The following is a 22,721-nucleotide window of genomic DNA, read 5'->3' on the forward strand; positions in this document are numbered from 1 at the left end:
ATTGAGCCTTATTCTTCTGTGCATACAGTATTTGATAGAATTCTCCTTTTAAAATATGTATACTTGGTGTTTTGGTATGAAAGTAACTACTTAAGAACTTCTTTATATCCACTCTGGTAAAAATTCTGTTTACGTTTTCTGTCTGGATATACTGTACTCTGTGAATTCAAGACACTTACCTTTCACAGTCATTTTGATTTGGGGACAATAGACAAAAGTTGCAAGGCATCACATCCACAGATTAAGGTGGATGTGGATGTACCATAATGTTTTCAGGAACCTGCCTTTTATGAGCCTTAACACTGTTTTTTTTTTTTCTCACACTTTATTAAAGGCATTTAATGAAAAGAGGACTTCCAGAACTGCTTCCAAAAATAGTAAGAAAAATGGTATAACTGTGTTCAAAGAGAAGGGAAGTACTTTGAGGGTGATGGCAATATGTCTTTTACTGTAATAATTCTTTAAGTGTAAACATTCAACATATGGTTTGCTCTCATCTCCTGTTATGTCTCACCACCTACAAGTCAGCTCCCAGCCACAACTGACATCAATGAAAGAAAAATGTCTAAGGAAACACTGTAATCACCTTATGAGAAGGGAAAATTAGTACGTAGAAAAAGAGAACAATAGTATAATTTACCATTTCAACCCTATTAATTGCATAACTTCAATGTTTTATACTTTTTAACAGTTTCTGAGAAGCAAACTCTAAGTGTTTCTGTCTATAGTTCTTTGCATACTGCACACATTTATATTTTGCTGTTTTTTAAAACTCTGAACATTTATTTTTTCCAAATCTTTCAATTTGTATGTTTTTCAAAAAATCAACAGCTGGATTTATTTTCCTCTCCCATTCTTTTGCTTTTGATTTATTGGCAAGCATAAATATTGTTTCTCTAGTTTTCTAATGTGTTGTTTTTGATGGCTAGCTGATCTATTTTTATTTTTTTGTAATATATGAATTTAAATCTATGACTTTTTCTCTGAGATATATTATAACCACATGTTTTGATTTTCTTGTTTCCCGTGAATATGTTTCATTTTAACATTATAAGTTTCATTTTTTAGTTGTCTAATATACTGAAAAATTGGATTTGTTTTGTGATACATAATGTGACATTCATTTTTTTTCTTGTAGATGAGTTTAGCTCTTTATATTCATTGACCTGATGATGTAGCCATTAATAAATCCAGCACTAGCTAAATCATGCTATTTTTATAGTTGCAAAAGAAAACTTCTGAAATATTTCCACCCAGTGTAGCCCTTCATCTTAAAAGAACAATATCTCTGTATTTTACTTACACAATTTTGTCTGTTCTCAGTTTTTGAGATTCAATATTTAGAAAATTATTTTCTATTTTTATTATTATTATTGTCCCTAATTTTTTTGTTGTTCATTTTTAAGAAATCTTTAAGCCAAAAGAAATAAATTTTATTTTTGCCCCTTAAAAACTAGAAATTTAAAGTTATGGCTTAGGTTCATCGTAACTCTAAACAAAAATTTTAAAGAGACCACTTGTGGTGCAATCCTACTACCAGATGTTGTGGTGTCCAAAGGATAAGTAAAAAAGTTTAACATTTATTGAAGGTCAAAGAAGAGGAAAAGAAAAAGAAAAGGAAGTGGGATAGAGGTCCAAAAAGAAGTCCTCAAGCAGGGCAAATTGTCCTGAAGAAAAGAGAAGAGAAAATTCAACCTACACAGAGAGCAGGCCACTGCAAAAACAAGAAGACACTGAAGACATGGCCCAGTGGCCATCATCTTCTGTATCCTTCTTCTACTGTCAGACCCAGCAGTCCCAGGCAGAGCACTAATGTTGTTCTGCACGTGATACTCCAGTGACATGACCGATCTCCACAATTGACAGGTTATGCCTGATTAGCCAATTTACCATGCCCTAATCTCCTGCCTCAGTCTTTCTGAAAAATTAATATATGACTCAGTTTAAAATTAAAGAACAGATCAATTTTTTGACGAGCATATAAAATAGCTCTATAATAATAGATTAATGGTGTTAGAGTAACTTTCATAAAACAAAAAGTAAACAAGGATAATTACAACATAATACTGTGGGATGCTGAATTTGATACTTTATGATTCTGTGAAAAAAGTAAATATACTTTCTATAGTATACAAAAAATATACTCCTGATAGATGATAATAAATCTTTACAAAATGTTTAATTAAATAAAATTAAAATAGCACACAGTATGAAGACTATTAGTCAAGTTTGAAGAATAAGAAAATAAAAATCAAAAGTTTGATATATTAATTAAATAGTTATTGAAATGATATATGTAATACATTAGAAAATTAAAATTAATAGAGCCAATGAAAAAGAAAGTATTTATTGAATGACTTTTTAAAAATTGTAACATCAATATAAAGAATTTATACTGCTGTACCTCAGTGGAAAGAATTAAATTCATCAACTGAGGTCCCACTGTATAAAACTGATATAAATTAGCAAATTAAAATATATAATTACATTATATATTAATAATGTATAATAATAGATAATACAAATAAAAGCAAAGTTAGTTTACCACATTTTGCTGTTAATTCTTAAAGACATTTAAAGTTATAACATAATATATAGGGATTATTATAAAGTGATATATTTCACAGTAAACCTGGTACAATAGTTGTATTCTTGGACATCATATTTCTATAAATTTATTTCAAGAATATTATGGAAATATTTTTAATACTACCTAAGTACTTTTTAAGAAACATGTGTTAGGTATATACAATTTCCAGGCATATACAAAAATAAATAACATGATTCCTCCTAACTGGAAACCTATATAGTCTCCTTTGCACAAGAACAGATGCACCAATGATCACAATACAGGATAATAAATACAATATTATATAGTGGAAAATCACACCTTGTTAAAACTTTTTCCATCAGGAAGGAATGCCATTCAATATTGTCTCATCATTTTATACCTAATATCAAAAAAATCAGCATTACAGACTAAAGAAATAAATATTTTCAGTAGGATTACAGAAGGACTATGAGACTCAAGGAAATTAAATCCAACTTCTCTTCATAATGCAACTTGCGACACTTGCCTCATAGCATCTATTCTATTGCATGAAGGCAGTGCAAGGTGGTAAATTATTGCTGTGACCATGTATCACAGCTTTAGAATTATGGATTAGAAAACTAATAAATATAATTATTTATCTGAGAACGGAACTAAAGAGAATTAAAAAGAGACATGGAAAGTTCTAAAAATATGGTAGATTAAACTAACAGGACTTCTCCACTCTCACTTTATAAATACAAACATGTTGTATAAATTATACTTTGTAATCAGTAATTTTAAGTTTCAACATAACTATAATTATATCACATTTATTTTTGTCTTAAAGGCAGGAAATTATTTAAAATATTCTGTAGGAAAACAATTATGCAAAGCCATTTATTACAGCAGAATGTTAAATAGAATTTGTATAGAGAAGTCATATTTATTACAAGGCAACTAAATGGTGCATCAAGAGTCACTGTAAAGAAAATATTCTCCATAGGAATGGGAAATTCTCAGAAAGAGTAGGAAAACTTCCTTAACCAATACAAACAAACAAACAAGAACTTTCCTAAAAATGTATGAATTTAGTAGTTATGTTACTGCAAAGAAAAGAAACCATGATATAAAGGCATATCCAGTCACTAGTTAGAACTTCAAAATTTAGAGAACACATGTAATACATACTATGGCTGTAAGCAATAAAACAAGTATAATTAGGAAAAAATCCAGATAGACTAGTATATTTAGCTTCAAGAAGAAATAAATCAATTTAAGGGAAGGAAAAAAGAACCAATAGACAGACTAGACACACACATAAAGTTTTTGCTCTAACACATCTATGATTTAAGTATTTATCAAACAATTAAACTGCTAAAATGAAAGAATTTTTACCTTGTTTAGTAGATTTAAGAGTTAACTCTTCTGCATAAATTTAATTGGCTATATTTTAATTATTAATCTAGGCACAGTCTATGGAGAATATACCTTTTATATCATCATCTTTTAGGAATGGGTCACATATGATAATATTCCAAATTCTAAGCATGAAATTAAGATTATGAAATTTATATTTAAATTTTAGAACCACTGTTTCATGGCTTGTATGCAACTGTAAAAAGTGCCATCTGCTCAGTCTGCAGTACATGGTTAAATGCACCATATAAGATATCTGTGACAATACAATATATGCCATAACCCCATGCATGTGTGAGAGGAGAGGGCGATTATAGGAAAAACAACACAATAAGAGAATGTACATAAGACTTTTCCATGAAGTATGGCTGTAAGTCAGATTAGTTTTTCTAAGGATACTGGAAAAACAGAATGTGAACAGAGGTCAGACTTTCTGCATCCCAAGAACTAGAGATAAATTTGTTCTTGGCATTTAAAAATATACACACTATCCTCAGGATAGTAAGTTGTCAGTATTTGAGTTAGAGCTAGACAGTTCATATTTTCATGTTCCAATCAACATATACCAGATTTAGTTACACTTGGAAACCTAGTCTCAATTTTTGAAATAATTTTCTATATATTGTCTTACTAGTTTTATTCAAGAGAATAAATTTGCTCTGAAATTACAATGACACTGATATTTTCTCTCACCTCAATTCTTAACAATAATATAAATAAAATAATACCTTTGCCTAGACATAATAAACTACTTTTTGATTCATTGGATAAGTATTAATTGAGCATCTAGCATGTATCAATCACTGTGAAATGACATAGAAAACGGTACAGAGTCATGGAATTTACTTGATACTGTGATTGGGGAAAGGAAATTCTTAACAAATACATTCTATGCCAAGTAGTTGAACTTTATTGTTAAGGGAAATCCAACAGGATAAGAGGATAGAAAGTGACAAAGTAGGAAGCATTCTTTTAGGTACTGTAATTTGAAAGAGCCTTCTGATAAGGTGATAATTTGGGAGAAATCTGAATAAAATGAAAGAACTGGCAAAATGAAGTCTTTCAGACAAAGAAAACATTGTACAAATATGTATTGATCACCATCTCATTGACTCCTGCATTACGGAAATTGCTTGTGAGCCAGTTTTAGAGAGAGGGCATACACATAAAAACATATTATTATCACAAGGTTAGGTAAAATCTGTAAGAAAATCATGTAGCCTGAGGACTATAGCATTTCAACGAATAGAGGATTTTTTTCCCATATTAGGTGTCTCAGGGAAACTTCTGGGCCTTTTCGACAAATCACTTTCCAAAGGCAGGATTTATGTGAATCTAACAATTACATTTATTAAATTTAGTCTAATATTTTATGGGCTTACAGTTCTAATGTATTAATCTGATACACTCCCTGTGTATGCAGTTTAATTTGATTATAAGTAGAAACACAACTGAAAAAAGAAATCCTACTTCTTGTATTATCTTGCACTGATTTCTATGATTTCTGACAAAAATTCACTTTTTAAAATAATACATTGTAATTTATAACAAATCACAAATATTCATTATAATTTATAATATACATTTATGAATGTGGAACTTTCACCTTTCATTAAATTTATATTTCCTCTATGTTTTAGCTTATATTGTATACATAAGCCACACAAAATTTATTTTCTTAAATAACTGGGCATTATTGTATATACTTACAATAGAAATTAGTTGATATACATAATGACATCTATAGATTTTACTAAGATATCTATAAAAATATTTTTTAAATAATCCAAATATTGAAGACAGCTGCTATAAAGTTGCAAATTAGATTTTCTTGTTTTATTGGCAAAATAACATAAAAATTACAATATGTATATGTGTTCAGAATCTGAAAATTTTCCCAGCTGTCTTAGAATATATCTAATAAGCCCATTATGAAGGTTACAATATTTTAAATTATATTTCTTAAACACTGGACAAGAATATATCAAAATGAAATATTACCAACATAAAATTAGTCTTTACTTAGAGTTGGGTATGGCTCACTATCCAAATGTGAGAAGATAGTTTAGTAGCTTTGGTTTAAAAGATGCAGTGGGTGAGTCCAGATTTGTAAAATTATGTAGTCACTGCTGTATATCTAAGAAGTGGAATATTTAAGTTGACTTCAGTTTTGCTTTGCAAACAAGTGTCCAACTGAGAATTGCAGTAATTTGGATACTTTGGGGAAATTCCAAGGAAGGTTCTTCTCCATATTTTAACTAACAAAAGATAAAGACTGTCATTGTAATGTCCTGGTAGATTGGCAACATCTATTGTTTTAGGGTGCAGACAGGACAGGCTAGTGCAGGGGTTAAAGACACTTGAACTCTATAAGAGGCTGTGTTGTTTTTCTTCATGGTATAAGTTCTTTTACATTTTCACATGCAAATCCTGGCATCTGTCAGCTCTAAAACCAACATCCTAAGGGCTACACTATTTTTAGTAAGGACAATCATGAGTGCTTAAGAACTTTGAATAATAAATAAATAATTTTTGAAAAGTATGCTTTGTAATGCGAAATATATATATAAGTGATTTTAGAAAGAAAATAATGTAGTAAGAAATGTTAATTATGATTTTAAATAGTACTGTTTCAAAATATAGTAGTCATTATACATTAGTCTTTTTTGTAATCAATTTAATAATGTTAAAAAGCAATGTAGGAAATCATTTCCCCAAATTAAGACAAACAACAGCAAACTAAATCATGTAGTGCAATATGTACATTTGAATATTCTCCACTGTAACATATAGGAACACAGTCTCTTTTTCCTGGACAATACAAAAAAAGTGTATCTATTTTAAAAATTTGGGATTAATATGAGAAAATGGAAAAATAGGAACAAAATTTTTGTAAATAGGGAGGGCTGGAGGGGTTGAAGGGAGGGCTGGGCAAGGGTGAAAAAGAAGAACCAAGAGAGACTATGTAAAGGTGCAAATTTCCAATGATGAATGTCAGTATATTGTATACCTAAAATGTACCAATGATTAGAATGAATAATCGATAATGTAAAATAGGAATAAAAGGTCCAAAGGGGTAGGGGTAGTGGGAGGCACAGGGGAAAGGAAAGAAGGGAAAGGAAAAAATGATGAAAAATGGAAAAAATGGAAATAAAGTCTTTGTAAATAGGGAAGGCTGGAGGGGGCGAAGGGAGGGCTAGGAATGGGGAAAAAAGAAGAACCAAGATGCATTATGTAAAGGTACAATTCCCAATGAGAAATGTAATTGTGTTGTATACCTACAATGTGCCAATAAAAGAATTTAATACAAAAAAAAAATTTACAATAATTAAATGACAATAAATAGCTCCAAACCCCAACTCGTCCCCCAGCTGAAACTCTGAGTTAGAAACATTTCCTTAAAAAAAAAAAAAGCTTTAGAACATATGATTCTTACGTATTTTATACCCACAATACAACTAGAAACAAAGGAAAAATCTTTTCTAAACCTGGAAGAATAATTCAAATCAATAAAACTGATTTAATTTAATTAGTCTACAATAACATTATGCTTGAATAAAAAAGTCATACATTTTGTAATTTGAAATAAAAAGGTACAAAAGCTCTTTGAATTACTTAAATCAAAATTCAAAAATGTACCTGAAGATTTTATATTTTATTGGAACAAAATGTCTCTGCAAAATTAATACCAAAAAACCAAATATAATTGAAAGAAGGAATTGTTTTCTTTGAAATGATTGAATTACATCATTATATTTCTTTTACTGAGTATAAAAAAGAGTGATTGAGAAATAATACATAAAACCTTGTGATCAGAGAAAAAATATCAAAATGTCACAAGCAGTGAGAAGGTAAAGACAGGGGATAGAAAAAATGTATCAAATCTCAGTTTTGTTGTTTTTCTTAAAGACTGAAATTCTGAAAGATTTTGTTGAATGTGAACTGACTTATGGTTTTGAAAGCATATGACATTTTTTGTGACTTGAAGTGCATCAACATTTAAAAAATATTATACCCCAAAGAAATTGCATATATAAGTTTTCAGTACAAAAGAACAGTAGTGTCATAGATGACCAAAACATATTACCATATAAACTGGATGCTTTCAACATACAAAAATGGGTTAGGGTATGAAGAAAGTACATAGAATTAATGTTTTAAGTCCACCAAAATTTTTTAAGAATGGTATATATGTTTTTCCTCTAGTATAGAAAGGAATTCTCTAAATTCTGTCACTGACATCAAATTGGACCAAAAGTTATGGTACATTATATCAGATGCTAAAGATTAAGAGATTATATTATAAACGAAATGATTTATAGCATGCAATGATTTACCTTGTGAAACATTTTCATAATAACACCTTTAATTTCTCATAACAATTTCTGCTATAACTAAAAATTAAATCTTCTCTGGAAGTGTTCAGTTTTATTGGTATGAATTTGTCCAGTTACTTTCATATTTAGAATTTGAACATTGGTCTTTTCCTTTAAAATGTTGTTTTTTATGAAATGTCAAGCCTAAAAATGTATGAGAAATGTTTCACTATTTTAATAGAGATAAATAAATATACCTCCTTTGAATTATTGGCTTTCTGAAATTAAAATGAAGAAAGCAGTATTGTCATTTCAAATCTTTATTTTGTGTAAGAATTATTTTCATAACAATCTTCCTGTATAGATGTCAGAGCAGAAAGTTCGATCTGTGTACTCAGAAGACTTAGGCAGAGAAGTTAAATCCTTGCTAAGTAAGGCATCCATAAACTCCTTCATTTATTAATTTATTAATCAGTCAAAGCAGATTTCATGAGTATCAGTACTGTTTTGGACGCTATCCTGTCTTCTGTGAATATAAAAATAAAGTGAAGTTTTGATTCTAAAAAAGAAATACTGTATAGTAGGAAATGCAAATTTTTTTAAATTCCTTAATAAAAATACATAGCTGTAAATAAACTATGTTAATATAGAAATCATCAAGGTACAGGAATAAGGTGGTTTTCAGTTAGCAAGAATGTAATGCAGCTTTAATCTGTGAAATAATCTTACCTAATTGAAGTAGGAGATAAGAAGAGGCTGGGGGAGAATGAAGCAGGAGCCCTGCACAGACTTGGTTGGGCTTAGGTTCTGTTCTAAGGTTTGCACATCATTTTCCCAACCTAACAAGAGGCTCCCAAGGGTGATCCAAAAATCAGTTTTCGAAAACATGATACTGAAAATGAGCAGGACCCTTGGGAGATGAAATGATTTCTCAGAGTGACACTTGCCCGGCAGGGCAGGGGAGGGCAGGCTGGAGAGTGTTCTGGTGAAGTGTTATGGACAGGACTGCCAGCCAGCCAGCCAGAGGAGACTCGGTGAAGGACAGACGGCCAAGGCTAGGGCACCTGAGGCTCCACAAAGGCCCCAATGGATCAGTAAGCCTTTCTTGCTCAGAAATAAGATATTCTTACCTCTCTGAGGAATGTCTTTGGTTCTGATTGTTCTGCTAAGTTTAGAAAAGTTACAGTCCATGGTGCTTACAAAAGTATGCCTGCTACATATCTGAGTTCCTATAGGTCCCCTTCTAAGCCAAAATGTCTTGTTTATAGCCCCTTAGACTGATCTCAAGTTGGCTGAGATGTAGACATTTTTGTGTACAAAAACACCTAAACAAAGAGTCCTTTTGGCAACGCTTTTGTGTCTCCTCCTAGATTCAATAACATGGGAGCTTTTTGCTTTCACTGTACAATAAATGCTGCTTTCTGCTTTCACTTTACAATAAATACTTTTGCTCAGTTCTTGAGCTTATGGGACAGATGCAGTGCCACTGAGCTAAATCCCCCCCACCCTTCTCGGTCCTCTTTTGAACCTCAGCCTTGTAATTCTTTCTAGGTTGACAGAAGAACTCAGTAGCCAGACAGTAACACTAATGAAAATATCCAGTACATGAAACAGTATTGTAGATATTACAATTAGCACTGTTAATAAGGGTGGGTGCACTTTATTGAATACTCTGTGCTAAATTTTCTTCTGGGAATTTTAAGTGCTTCTTTATATCACTATGGGGTCTGTATTATTATTATTAAGCTTTATTCCTTTTGTAGAAAGAGCAAATGTGACACTCACACATTTTATTTATTTGGTTTACAAACAAAAGAACATGGCTGACCATGTTCAGAATGTTTCATTTTCACATATGTAAATATGTGAAAATTGTCTGAGAGGCTTGGAATAGAAAAAGGATATCCCAAGATAGCGTGGATGCTTTCTTAGAAAATATCACTTATATTTATGGAGATTTCCCACAACCTTGAAATAAATGTTAAATTGCAAGAATTCAATTGCCACTTTAGCAATTTCATTAATATAAAAAGAATTTCAAAGCTTTGGGGCCACAAGTCTCTGAGTTCCATCCCACAAATACCTGCCACACACTCCTTAAAAGCATCTTTTAAGCCATCTTTTATTTATTCCCATAAAATCATTAATCATATGAATTGGTTGCTGCACCTCTACATTTGTAACTTTTCTTCTTATTTCTACATATGGGTTGTGTTATTACCCTAAAATATCAAGAACTCTGTTCTGGGAAAATAATGCTGGCCTGATTACATCAGGTAGCAAGCTATATAAAATAATATATAAGCTAATAAAGCCAAGTAGGTGATCAAACTATGATAATTGAACATTGATATCGTTCTTGTACAAGAAGATAAAATAAAATTGAAGTTCTTATAAATCTGTCATTGTTATTATTTTGATTGAGCTTCATAGCTCACAAGAATTCAAAAGCCTTTGCTTGACTCTGGGCCTTCTTTCATACCAAAGATATACAGATTATAATTTGCCCTTGAACAGCAGTGTTTCTACCCAATCTGAATTTCCTGCCACATTATAGAGCCTGCAACAATTATTTTTGAGTTCCATAATAATTAGAAATTTGGTATGATGACTAAATCAGAAGGCCTCTGTGAGCTTTTCATGGTCAACTGAAGAATCCCTTGTGGCAGATAATATGTCACCTCTAATCTTATTTCTTATTCCTAGAAAAAGTATTTTCATTAAGCCTTAATTTATATTTTAGCCTTCAATCTGACATAAGTTCTGCTTTGTTTCCACAGTAATGTAGATGACTTTACGGGGTTAGACTGATGGAACAGATTATGTTTCAGATGTACAAAAATGAAAAAATCTCATTTTGGACAACTGAAATGAGGGAAAAAAATCTAACCTGACTTTTTTGAACTGTCCCTCTTGTTTCCAAATAGAGCAGTAAATCCTGGAAGTGAGGAAACATAAAGTCACATAATGCATAGATAATTTCTTTTAACAGAGAAAAACAGAAAAAGAAAGGAATCGTGTTGATATTTACTATAGAACATAACATTTCAGATTGAGTCCTGGGGAAAAAGAAACTTTACAAACTAAAAAAGGAACATACATGTATTCACAAAACTAGAAAGAAAAAAACATAAAACCCAGAGCAACTATTTAATGGCGTACATATACAAGTTAGTGTTGTCAGCAGTAGGGCCTAGGACAGATCAAGGCTCTGTCGGGTAAGCATGCGGCAAAGGAGCCAATTTAAATTCACCCAGTCAGCAAACAGGAATATCTGTCATTTTGCAAGGGGATATTTTGCTTTCCTTGGACAAACAATGCTCTTCTTCTGTTGTAAATGACATTACTTAGCTTGACATAACAAGGAGCTTTAAGCAAGGCACTTAGAGGAAGAAGCATTTCTTTGATTACCTTGAGGAAATAGAAACCAGGTAAGAAAGATAAAGAGGCAGAAACACCCACTTAGAGTAGCTCATTGATAGGAAGAGTGGATTGAACATTGGAAGCTCTGTGAGGGATAAAATGAAGGAATGCTGCCTGAAGCTGTCTTAATGGACCGATCTGATCTTACTACAAGTTAAGTGCAGCCTTGTGAACCAGTCTTACTCTTGATGGTAAGAAACTAGAAACTGGGTTGGAATAAAAACTGGATCATTAAATAGTCCTATGAAAAATTTTTGTAAAATTACCACAGTTATTTTAAGCAATAAGATTTTCATAGATTTTATCTGCTTTAAGTTTATTCCTTTTAATATTAATAACACTGTTAACATGTATTTAGAATTTATGATATCCCAGATACCATTTAATAGTTTTATATGTATCCTCACAAAAATCCTATAATGTAAGCACTATATTTACCCTTATTCTAAGGTAATAAATCTATTGTTTACAGAAGTTTTTAATTGCCAACACAATATAGCTAAGAATTTAGTTTGAGCTAATTCTGTCCTTTTTCGGTATTATTACAAAACTAATATGGACTATTTTAATCTCTTTCTTTAAAACTTAATCTTGTAGCTTGATATAAACTTTTCTTTAAAGTTCTTTAGTCATATTTCAATTAACACTTCTTTATATCAAGAATGTAAGATCAGCTATTTACAATGGAGACAGTACAAAGGTCTTAATTTTCCATGAGGAAAGCTCATGGCAATGCTTCTGATCATGAACATTATTAGCTGGTAAATTGCATTGGAATTCCAACAGCAATCACATATTATACTCATATTAAAATTAAAAGAGCTCATTGTGATTAATGTACTTACAGTGAATGCCAAAGAAATTAATACCAATTATCAACTCATTGTAAAGGATGGCTGATAATTATGGCTATTACACACACAAAAAGGTACATTTTGACAATTATCATCATGTATTCATTTGGTACCATTGCAATGCTTGCTATGATGGGTTCATTTGGCAGTCACACAAGCAGAACACTTAACTCCACCAAGAGTTTGCTTTTAGTAAATTGTTCTTCAGTAAAGAACAATTCAGTAAGTTTTTGCAATCCTGTTTAAATATTTGTGAAGCACAATTTTATTTTCTGAAAAATTATTTTAACAATGTCTGATGACAAATGGCATATTTTGATCTTTTAATGAAAGACATTATAGTCACAAGGCAACACTCATATGTTAAGACTTGGAAACTAACTATAAACCCTAAAATTGTTAATGTTTTATTATTGGTCATAATTTACATTCATTCACAGTTGTGTGTAAATGGTCAAGGTAATGAAATGAATACAGTAGTTTACCTTTATCTACAGTTTCACCTTCCACAATTTCAGTTACCAATAATTTGGGGTCCAAAAATATTTGTGTAAAATTCTAGAAGTGAAAACATCATAAGTTTTAGATTGTACATCATTCTGTGCAGGGTATGAAAATCTGGTACCCTCTCACTATGCTTCACCCAAGATATGAGCCATTCCTTTGGTTAGTATCCACTCTGGATACACTCCCCTTATTAGTTACTCATAACCATCTTGGTTATCACATTATGTGTTATGGTATTATAGCATTTATGTTAAAGTCATTTTATGTAACAGCCCAAGGTTTTGTCACAATGCCTACATCATTTACCTCACTTCATTTCATCACATAGGCTTTTGTGACCCCTGAATGTGATATGTGAACTTGGCTGGAATAAGAAATGCCCATCATAGTGATGGAGAACTTTTTAGAGTCTGAGTACCCAAACTGCAACCCAAAACCGACTTGTTTATTGTGAAGTGCCAACACTGCAATTAAACCTGAATGCTGAGATTTTATTTTAGAGAAAAGCAATTCATACATTAACATCTTTAGTTTAAAAAAAAAAAAAAAAAAGATGTGCCATAGGATTGCCACCACTGGCCTAACAGATTACCAAAGCATAGTTCTGGGTGTGTATATAAATGTTTAATATGACATAGAGGTCAGCAAAATGAGGGCGACAGATCTACTCCAGTTATGAGTGGGACTAGTCAATAAATAGGTTACAATAAAATGGGAAAGAGGAAGGAAGAATACCCACTTTGAAGAGCTCTAGGCTTCATAATCAGTAGTGTTCTTTGTCGCCATCACACATAGTCTCTCCAGACTTCCAACAGTCTTCCACTAGTGACTCCCTGGGGTGCTACTAAGCTTTGTCCTGGGACTGGTGGCACACCCTTGACCCCCTTTGCTCTGCAGTTTCCATTGTCTGGGCTGAGCATCTGCAGGGTGCTCTCGCTCTCCAGCATTCAGACAACCATCAGGGATTCTGCTGATCCCACTGATCCATGGTCCCCCATGCGGACTCTCCCACTGTTAAGGAGAACATAGAATAACTGCCTGCCTCGTTCTGCTCCTGTAACTTGCTTTGGTTGCTTGCTTCACTTCTGAGAATATTGTTTTGCTTCTCAGAATAGCAATACCAGATGCTTTGCCATTAATCACAAGTTTGTAGGCACTGGATAAGCAAATGGCTGCAACACTGCCTAATTGCAACCCCCCACCCAAGTGAGGCCAGATGTCTGAAACAAGATAGCAGTCACCATGATGCATGAGCAAAAGTACACATAGACCCTGACCTTTCTGTGAACCACATGACCAGAATTCCCTGGTTTAGAGTATAAATGTAAGCCACCAATGTAACTCCAGGTGGGTCCTTGAAGGCATGTTTCTGTGGGGCTGGCCTGCTAGCAAATAAGTTTTGTTGTTTCACCCCTGCTCCTCCATCTCCTGTGAGTCTTTTGGTTGCTCCCAGCAAAATCCACAACACCACCTCTCTGATCATAGGAGCCTACCTAAAAAATCCCCTTGCACCATTGTACATATATATTCTGTTGATTCTGCCCCTCTAGATTACCCAAACTAGTACAGCATTGAATCATCTCACATCATTGTAAGAATAAAAAGGATGTATACACTACAGAAAATTATTTGTAAGAGGAAGGGAGACCACATTTACATAACTTTTACAACAATGTATTGTTATACGTGTTCAATTTTATCAGTTATTATTTTAAATCTTTTTGTGTCTATTTGTAAACTAAATATTAATTTATAAACTAAATAGTTTATAATCTAAATAGTTATGTAGGGAAAAATCATGTAGGGTACTAGAAGGTAATTCTCATGGAAAAAGAGGAACAGTTGTGGAGTTAACATCTCTTTTCCAGTAACTAAATATGTTGAAAACATGAAATCCATTCTAAAAGTAGATTAAAAATATTGTTAACTGTATGCATGCTTTTGTACAGCAGATCTCTAAATTTTTTTTTTTTTTTTTTTTGGTACCAGGGATCAAACTCGGGACCTTTCGCTTGCAAGGCAGACAGCGGAACCACTGAGCTAAATCCCCAGCCCCAGATCTCTAAAATTTAATTAGGTAAATTTTAACTTGAAGAAAGTTTTATATAGTCTTTATTGCATAATTTTTCAAATTTTCCTACTGGATTGTTTATGCTAGAGTCATCAGTTAGGATGCAGTTTTTAATTAATTCTCCCAACTATAAATCATTCAAGAAGTAAAGCATGGACATCATGTAAAGATAAAGGTCTAAGTTTTCCAGGGTTTAACATTCATCAGAGAGTTCATTTCCATGAGTCCCCTTCAATTGTGAAATGTGATTGTTCTATTTTGCTTTCCTGAAATCATGGTGGCACCAAACAGATCTGCATTGTCTGAGTGACCTGACTTTCAGGGCAGTGTTATGCCTGAAAATAATGTAATCATCTCTGGCTCAGTTTGCAAACTTCTGATGTCTTTTAAGGTAAAGTCTTTCTAAGAGGATTCTATACTCACTGAAATGCTCTATTTGGTTTCACTTTGACTGATGAATCTGTTCACTCTTGCGAAGAAAGAAGGTTAGTACTTATATATCTCAATTGTGAAATTTATTTTTATTAAGAAAAAATGTAAAATTAAATACACTGAAGGAAAATTAAATTTTATTTATTTATGTATAGTAACAGCTACTGAAGATTACACATAGAGTTTACCAGCCTGATATTTTTTTCTTGTCTGGTCTTCTATTTTTTTTTTTTTAATAAAAATAATGTGGCTGATGTGCTAGGGTAGGGGCAAGCTAGAGACTTAAAAATATTAAAGATATTTTTGTATTCATCAGGTAAAAACCAGCTGTATTCTACAGTTTTTATTTGTCAGAGTGAAAGGTAGATAATTCAAATTACACATTACCTGTCATAAAATATTTTCTACAGTGGCCTTAATGACATATTCATTGTTGAGTCCTGCAAAATGCTGGTTGGAACATAGGGCCTGGAGAAGATTGTTACCAGGTCTGGAAGCCTATCCTGACTTTTATTGAGGGACTACTGGCAAGAAAGGTAATTTTTCTATGATTCAGTTCCCTCACCTGTAAAAATGATGAAATGTACTATCATGGTTCTCTCACCTCAGAGTGAGAACAACTCACTCTCAGAGTAAGTTTTTACTTACATCCTGAAATACAAACTTGAATACTTCCTAGCACCTAGCATACAAAAAGTAATAATACTGATATCAATGCAATTACTGGTTGGTTATCCAAACCAGGTAATAGTAAGCTGTATTAATCTGCTTTCACATTGTTCAGACAAATACCTGACATCCACAACTGAAAGGAGGAGGCTTAGGTTTTGAGGGATTCAGTCTATGATCAACATGCTCCAGAGCAGCAATGGAATGGCGGGAAGGCATAGTAGAGGAAAGCTGCTTAGCCATATTATCCAGGAAGCAAAGATGAAGAACAGAGGAGCCAGGGACGAGAACACAGCCTTACTGGTTACAGCCCACATGGCCTCTCTCTTCGGCTGGCTCTGCTCATGGGCTGCTACTTTCTTCAGCAAATAATCCATGTTCCTGAATCTCCAGCTTCCTGCTGTACCTTCAGCTTCCCTCTCAGAAGTTAAAGAAGTTGCTCTCTTGGTGATGCATTGCATGGTCTCCCAGGCTTTCCTGAGAAAACTGGGTGGAAATCTTCATAACCCCACAACTCTTGCATTTTGCATACCTGAAAATGCAGCACTATGCAGATGATCCCAAGATCTGCCATCAGCTCAGGCTATAGCCTGGCTCTCTTGTGCCACACTGCAGCAGCCTCTGGAAGACTGGATGGCTGGACTCAGGGAAACATTTCCCCAGGCAGCCCTGAATGAGCAGAGTGCCCTGAGATTCTCTTCTCAAAGCAATGCCTTTCAAGGAGATTTACCCTTTTACACTCTTGAGACTGAGATAGGTGTAGTTTAGCCTTTTTTTTTCCTTATATGCCCTCAAGAAATCTTTTCTATTGTCCTGATGAAAAGGCCATGGCTTCTCCTTTATGTTAATCTTCAGAGCATGCTGTCCTTGACCAAAATTTTACAGGCACATCTTTTCCAAGCAAACTTTGCCTTTTTCAAATTTCTGTACTCTGCCTTTTGCTTTTGATTCTCACTACAAATCTGACTAAAAACATCAAACAGTAACGATACCACATCTGGAATATTGGGCTGTCTTGAAATTTCCTTCACCAGATTCATTAGTCAGTCATTAATTTTAGGGTCCTGCTATTTGTGGACAATTTGTAGGCAAATTCCTTGTACAATGTATGATCTATAGCCCAGTTTCAATAGGGTCTTTGTCCTTAGTTGAAACCTCAAAAGGGAGGCTGCCTTTTATCGTCCACATTTGCACCAACATTCTGGTCAGTAGCTCTGACTAGAATCACCCAGCAAGCTAAATAAATAGCATTCTATGGCTTCTCTAGCCCACATCTCCAAAATTTTCTGAATTAGTACAACAAATCAGTTCCACAGGCTTCTGGACCCCATAGTCAGGTACAGTCACACCAATGACCACACTTTTCTGGTACTAGTTTTCTTTTTTAAATTTATTTTTTGGTACTAGGGATCAAACTCAGGTCCTTGAGCTTGCAGGGCAGGCAGAAGAACCACTGAGCTAAATCCCTGGGCCTAGTTTTCTATTTTCATCAGCTTTCCAATTGCTGAGACAAAGTATCTGACACCCACAACCTAATATAAGAGATGTTTAATTTGACTCATATCTCAGGGCGTTCAGTCTATTGTCAGCTGGCTCCAAGGCAGAAATGGCATGGTGGATGGGCATGGAGGTGAAAATCTGCTCAACCCATGGTAACCAGGAAGCAGAGAAGAATAGAGGTGGTCTGGAGACAAGAATACACCTTTTCAGGGGCTGGAGATTTAGCTCAGTGGTTTTGCTGTCTGCTGCACAATCTCTAGGACCCGAGTTTGATTCCTGACACCAAAAATAAATAAATAAATAAATAAATAAATAAATAAATAAATAAATAAAAATAAAAATACACCCTTTCTGGTCATACCATCTGGGATGTGCCTCTTCTGACCAGAATTCCCCTTCCTCTCAAGACATGAAAATGCTGGGAGCTATTTTAGATCTAATCCATAATATAAACTATAGTACCTAGGTGAGATGCTGGCCCCAGCCTATTTTTACAATTTAAGTGTGATGGTTAATCTTGACTGTCAACTTGACTGGTTTGAGAGTTGTCTAAGGTCTTAGTAAAGGACACTTGTGGCTGTGGATGTGTCGGTCATGGAGATATGAATGAGGCATCTATACATGGTTTCTGGGCACCTCCTCTCTGGCATTCTTCCTTTGTGCTTGACTTCCTAGCCATCATGAAGAGCCACTGTATACTTTTGCCAAGATATTCTTGCTATAGAGTCAGTCAGCCAACCATCCAGTGAAACCTCTAAAACTATGAACAAAATAAACTCTTTCCTTCTTTTAGTTGTGTATGTCAGAGATTTTGTGCCAGCAATGGTAAAGTTAAATAAAATATTGGTATTCAAACCCACGCATACTCATTTGTTCACACTGGCACTTTCACTCAATGACTGAATTTTGTAGTTCCACGGTGATCTCATGGCCTGCGAAGCCTACAAAGTTACTATCTGGCTCTTAAAAAGTTTGTGAACTGCTGACATCTATGAAAATCAATATCACGTTAGGTCTTAGTGAAGCTTCAAATTTATCCCTTCAGGGATATTGCCGTTATTCCAAATAGCCAGTAGGAGATCTTAGGACAGAGGAAACCTAAATGAAGACAAACAAATTGCTTAAGACTGAAGTTTTCTAAAGAATGCATTAGTAAAGAATTCAAGTTATAATTCGATATAACTGTCTCCAATGGTCAATTGTAGCTCCAACTTCATCTAAAAACTCCCTTGCATCCATTCAATGATGTGGCATCTCTGGCAAATATGACATTTCTTGAATAATACATAGATTGTCTTTAGCTAAGTGAATTTTTTCATTGGGTTCTTTCTGACCTGAATGCTCTTCTCTATTCCCATTTGTCACATAGCAGGTGGGGATAAGAAATAGGTTTTTAACACCAGGTTTTGTTTTTCCTACTATACCATTTTGCCATCCTCTGTACCATGGAATGAGTTTCATTTAGTTAATCAACATACTCACAATATACACATATTGTACAAAATATAATTCTACAGAATAGTTTCTATAAAGATTATATGCATATTGTAAATACATATAAATATTTTCAATATATATTGTAAAAAGATAATATACTACAATCACTTATGTTGAATTATCACCATATACATATATATGCACACATACACATATGAAAGGTGATTTATATTATTATAGATAGGTAAGTTAATTAGATATCTTGTTGGTAGGTAGACAGGGCCTCCCTTAAGGCACCAGCCCTCCAGGAGCCAACACAGCAAGGAACCAACATGGAGAACAGTTAAGGCACATTCACTGGTTAGCATTATAAAAAGGAAAAGAAGTACTATTTGCCCTAGAGATAGCAGTGATTGATATTCTAAATGGGAAATTCCATGTATGTGACTTGTCTTCCCATTTGATCCCCATTTAATCAATATTACATGGGTGACTGTACTTGTAATCTTATTGGTTGGTCATGGTTTTGTCCCACCTCATGCCCACCTTGTAAATTTCCATTGGGTCTTATAGTTTTGTCCCACTTTGTACCTGCCTCACCACATGGCTTTGCTGTATAAAACATCTTTGAAGAGTGGGGTGGGCAAGCAACCCACTTTCCAGTCCCCTTCTGTCTCTCTTAAGCAGAAGCTTTCTTTCTCCCAATAAATTTTTCCTACTCTTAACCTCCATTGTTCCTAGAATATATTCTTCCATTTTAGAGAACACGAATTCGCATTTCAGATATCTAGCAGGTTTGGGAGTCACATCTCTACCCCCTATACCAATACGGTTACATAATAGTCATCAAGTAAAAGCATCCATAGACAATGTCAACACATGGATGTGGCTATATTTCAATAAATCTTTATTTACCAAACAGGCTTAAGGTGTATATAAAAGTATAAAACACTTATATATCACTTATCATGGGAAAGTATTTTGGTAGGCACTGAGAATATAGAACTGATAAATTTTAATGGTCATTAGAGACATAATTACACGGTTGAGTGGAAATCTTGGGAATGGTTGATATTTTGAACAAGTTGTTCATGGAAAGTCCACGTGAAAAGGGAACACATGAAGGAAGTCTGCTGAAGGGAGGCAAATTCAAGCAAAGGCAAAGACAGGCAAAGATGCCCAGAGGGATGAGTGAACTGTTGCCATCATTGGAAATCAATATTGTTTTGGGTCTTGGTGAAGCTTCAGATTGAAAGCTTCAGTTGCTGCACTGTTACTGGAAGACTAAGGAGGCCGGCATAGTTAGGGCTTCCTAAGGAGGGTGGGGAGCACATTCTGAGGGTCCATAAGGGCACTTTAGGGATTCAGAGCTCTGTTTTAAGTGAGCAGAACAATTTCTGGAAGAGTTTGAACTAATTATAGTTGCTTCTTATATGCTATGTCAACATTTGTGTCTTTTATTTTACTCTGTCGTAATTTCAGATGTGGCCTCTGATTCTTTCTACTTCATCTCCACGGAGTGGGTTACATACGTTTGGCTTCAGTGATCATTATACCCATATTCTGGGTCGAGCTTAAAAATTTGTTAGCAAAATATTACTTGTGTTCAGATACTCTGCCTGTTTTAAAAATATGACTGCTACTTTTATATCATCACATACACACTATTTATTGTTTTTTAAATTTGGTGTTCATATAGAGTCATGACAAATTTTGGTCTATAAAATATCACTAATATACATCTTCTTGATTGGTAAGATTATTTTGTGAAAAATATTGATTATTCTGATGATCATTGAGGATATAGAAGTCTACACAAATATCACAGGCATCATTTCATTGATAACTAAATTCCCTTTATTAAACAAGTCACATTTAAATGTCTGTGAAATGAAAGAAAGGAAAAAATTCAGACTATTTTCTCTTATATATGTGATGCTAAGTTTAAATGCAGTTATTTTGACACGAAATTTTATATTATAAGGGAGATAATTTATCAATTTTGTTTCTCTTCTATGTTATTATTCCTTCAATATTCCTAGTGTTTTTCTCAATCATGTTTTGTTCAAGAATTTATAATCTTGTTTCTAGTTATATGCTTTGTATTATAGAATTTTTCAATTCTATTGTGAATGTGTTGTGCCTCTATATTTCTGTTTTAATTAACATAAACCAGTAAAATCTACCACTGTTCCACTTTACACTTTGTTTTGATTTGTTAATTAAAATTAGAACAAAAGAGTGCTATTTCAACCCTGTTATTAGAGAGCGTCCATTCTAGGACACATGGAACACTGACAATAACCAGTACTGTTGTGGACTCTTTTATATATTATCGTATCATCTAACTCATTGTTGGTTTAATAAATTAAACAGAATTATCCCAAGTAGTCAAATAAAAATTTTAAATGATTTAAAATATTAATGGAGAAAATTGAAAAATAAACCTAAAATAGCAGTCTTAGAGAAATTTCACATATAATCTTTGAATTGAGGCAATAATAACAATGACATCATTTCACTGTTTTGAGGAATTAAATTGAATTAATCATATAAAATGCGTAGCATATGGTGGACCAAATAGAGTACACTCAGTAATATTGGTTGTGGTGATAATGACAATGATGATGACAATATCATAACAAATTAAAATGAGAATTATTCTAAGTAGAAATAAAATTACTGTTGCTTTTTGTTGTTATTGTTGTTTTTTAAACAACTTCCCTGTGAATTTACAACTCCTTAATCTGGGTCCTTAGGGTGCTTCCAATAATATGTAAGGAGCTGCCAAAAATTAGTTATTTTTCTGTTAAACATTGCTAATAAGAACAGAGAATATTTCTAAATGTCCCACGAAAATTATACTAATTAGAAATGTTTAAATTTTTGCATCTCCTTAGAGATTAATTTATTCATCATAATCAGTTAACCACTTTTCTTTACATAATTAGCTTCTGGTGGAGAAGAAGACCCTTTGTCTTCTTAGAATGGAGAAGATGATTTTTAGCTGACACGAGTGAAACTAGGAAGTCAGCTCAAGACCTTCTTAGCATGTAGGTTCTATAATTGCATACTGATTAGTGCTGGTTCTTATTGTTGTCCCCAAAAAGATCAAGCTTTAAGAGATATTTAGGAAATTGAATCTGCAAAATCCAGTGTACTTATCGATGGGCAGTATTCTGCATTTTATGAATTATTCGGTAACGAACATTTATAGAAATATGATTTACAAATAGAATCAGTTTCTACTACTTTCCTCATGAAGTCTAATACTACATCCTTCCAAATTATCTCTGAAAGAGACATCGTTATGGTTGTAATTTCCTGGTTCTTTAATAGAGAAGGAAGGGAAGAAGAGAGTCATATATTTTAGATGTGAATACATTTAATCAATTGGAAAAATATAATTAAAGATTAATAATAATAAGCAAGGGGAATAGAACTGACTTACCAAACAATCATCATTTAATAGACCACAGATTTTTTGTGTGGAGGGAGAATGAGTCTGTTATTTAATACCAAACTTCTTTTTATAAATTAAATTGATGGAAACAAATCCTCTC

General features: G+C 33.3%; 1 long non-coding RNA gene across 3 annotated transcripts in view; it reads right to left on the bottom strand.

The window, feature by feature from the left end:
- The window catches only part of LOC147827616 (uncharacterized), a 77,605-nt gene extending 68,456 nt beyond the window's left edge, over positions 1 to 9,149 (bottom strand). For all 3 annotated transcript variants that reach the window (XR_015451952.1, XR_015451953.1, XR_015451950.1), the window contains exon 1: positions 8,995 to 9,149. This is a non-coding gene — a long non-coding RNA (uncharacterized LOC147827616). The remainder of the gene's footprint in view (positions 1 to 8,994) is intronic.
- Positions 9,150 to 22,721: the final 13,572 nt, after the last annotated feature.

Source organism: Heterocephalus glaber, unplaced genomic scaffold (genome assembly GCF_053883595.1).
Source record: "Heterocephalus glaber isolate CG9 unplaced genomic scaffold, H.glaber_assembly_v1.0 deba00001442, whole genome shotgun sequence".
NCBI lineage: Eukaryota > Metazoa > Chordata > Mammalia > Rodentia > Bathyergidae > Heterocephalus > Heterocephalus glaber.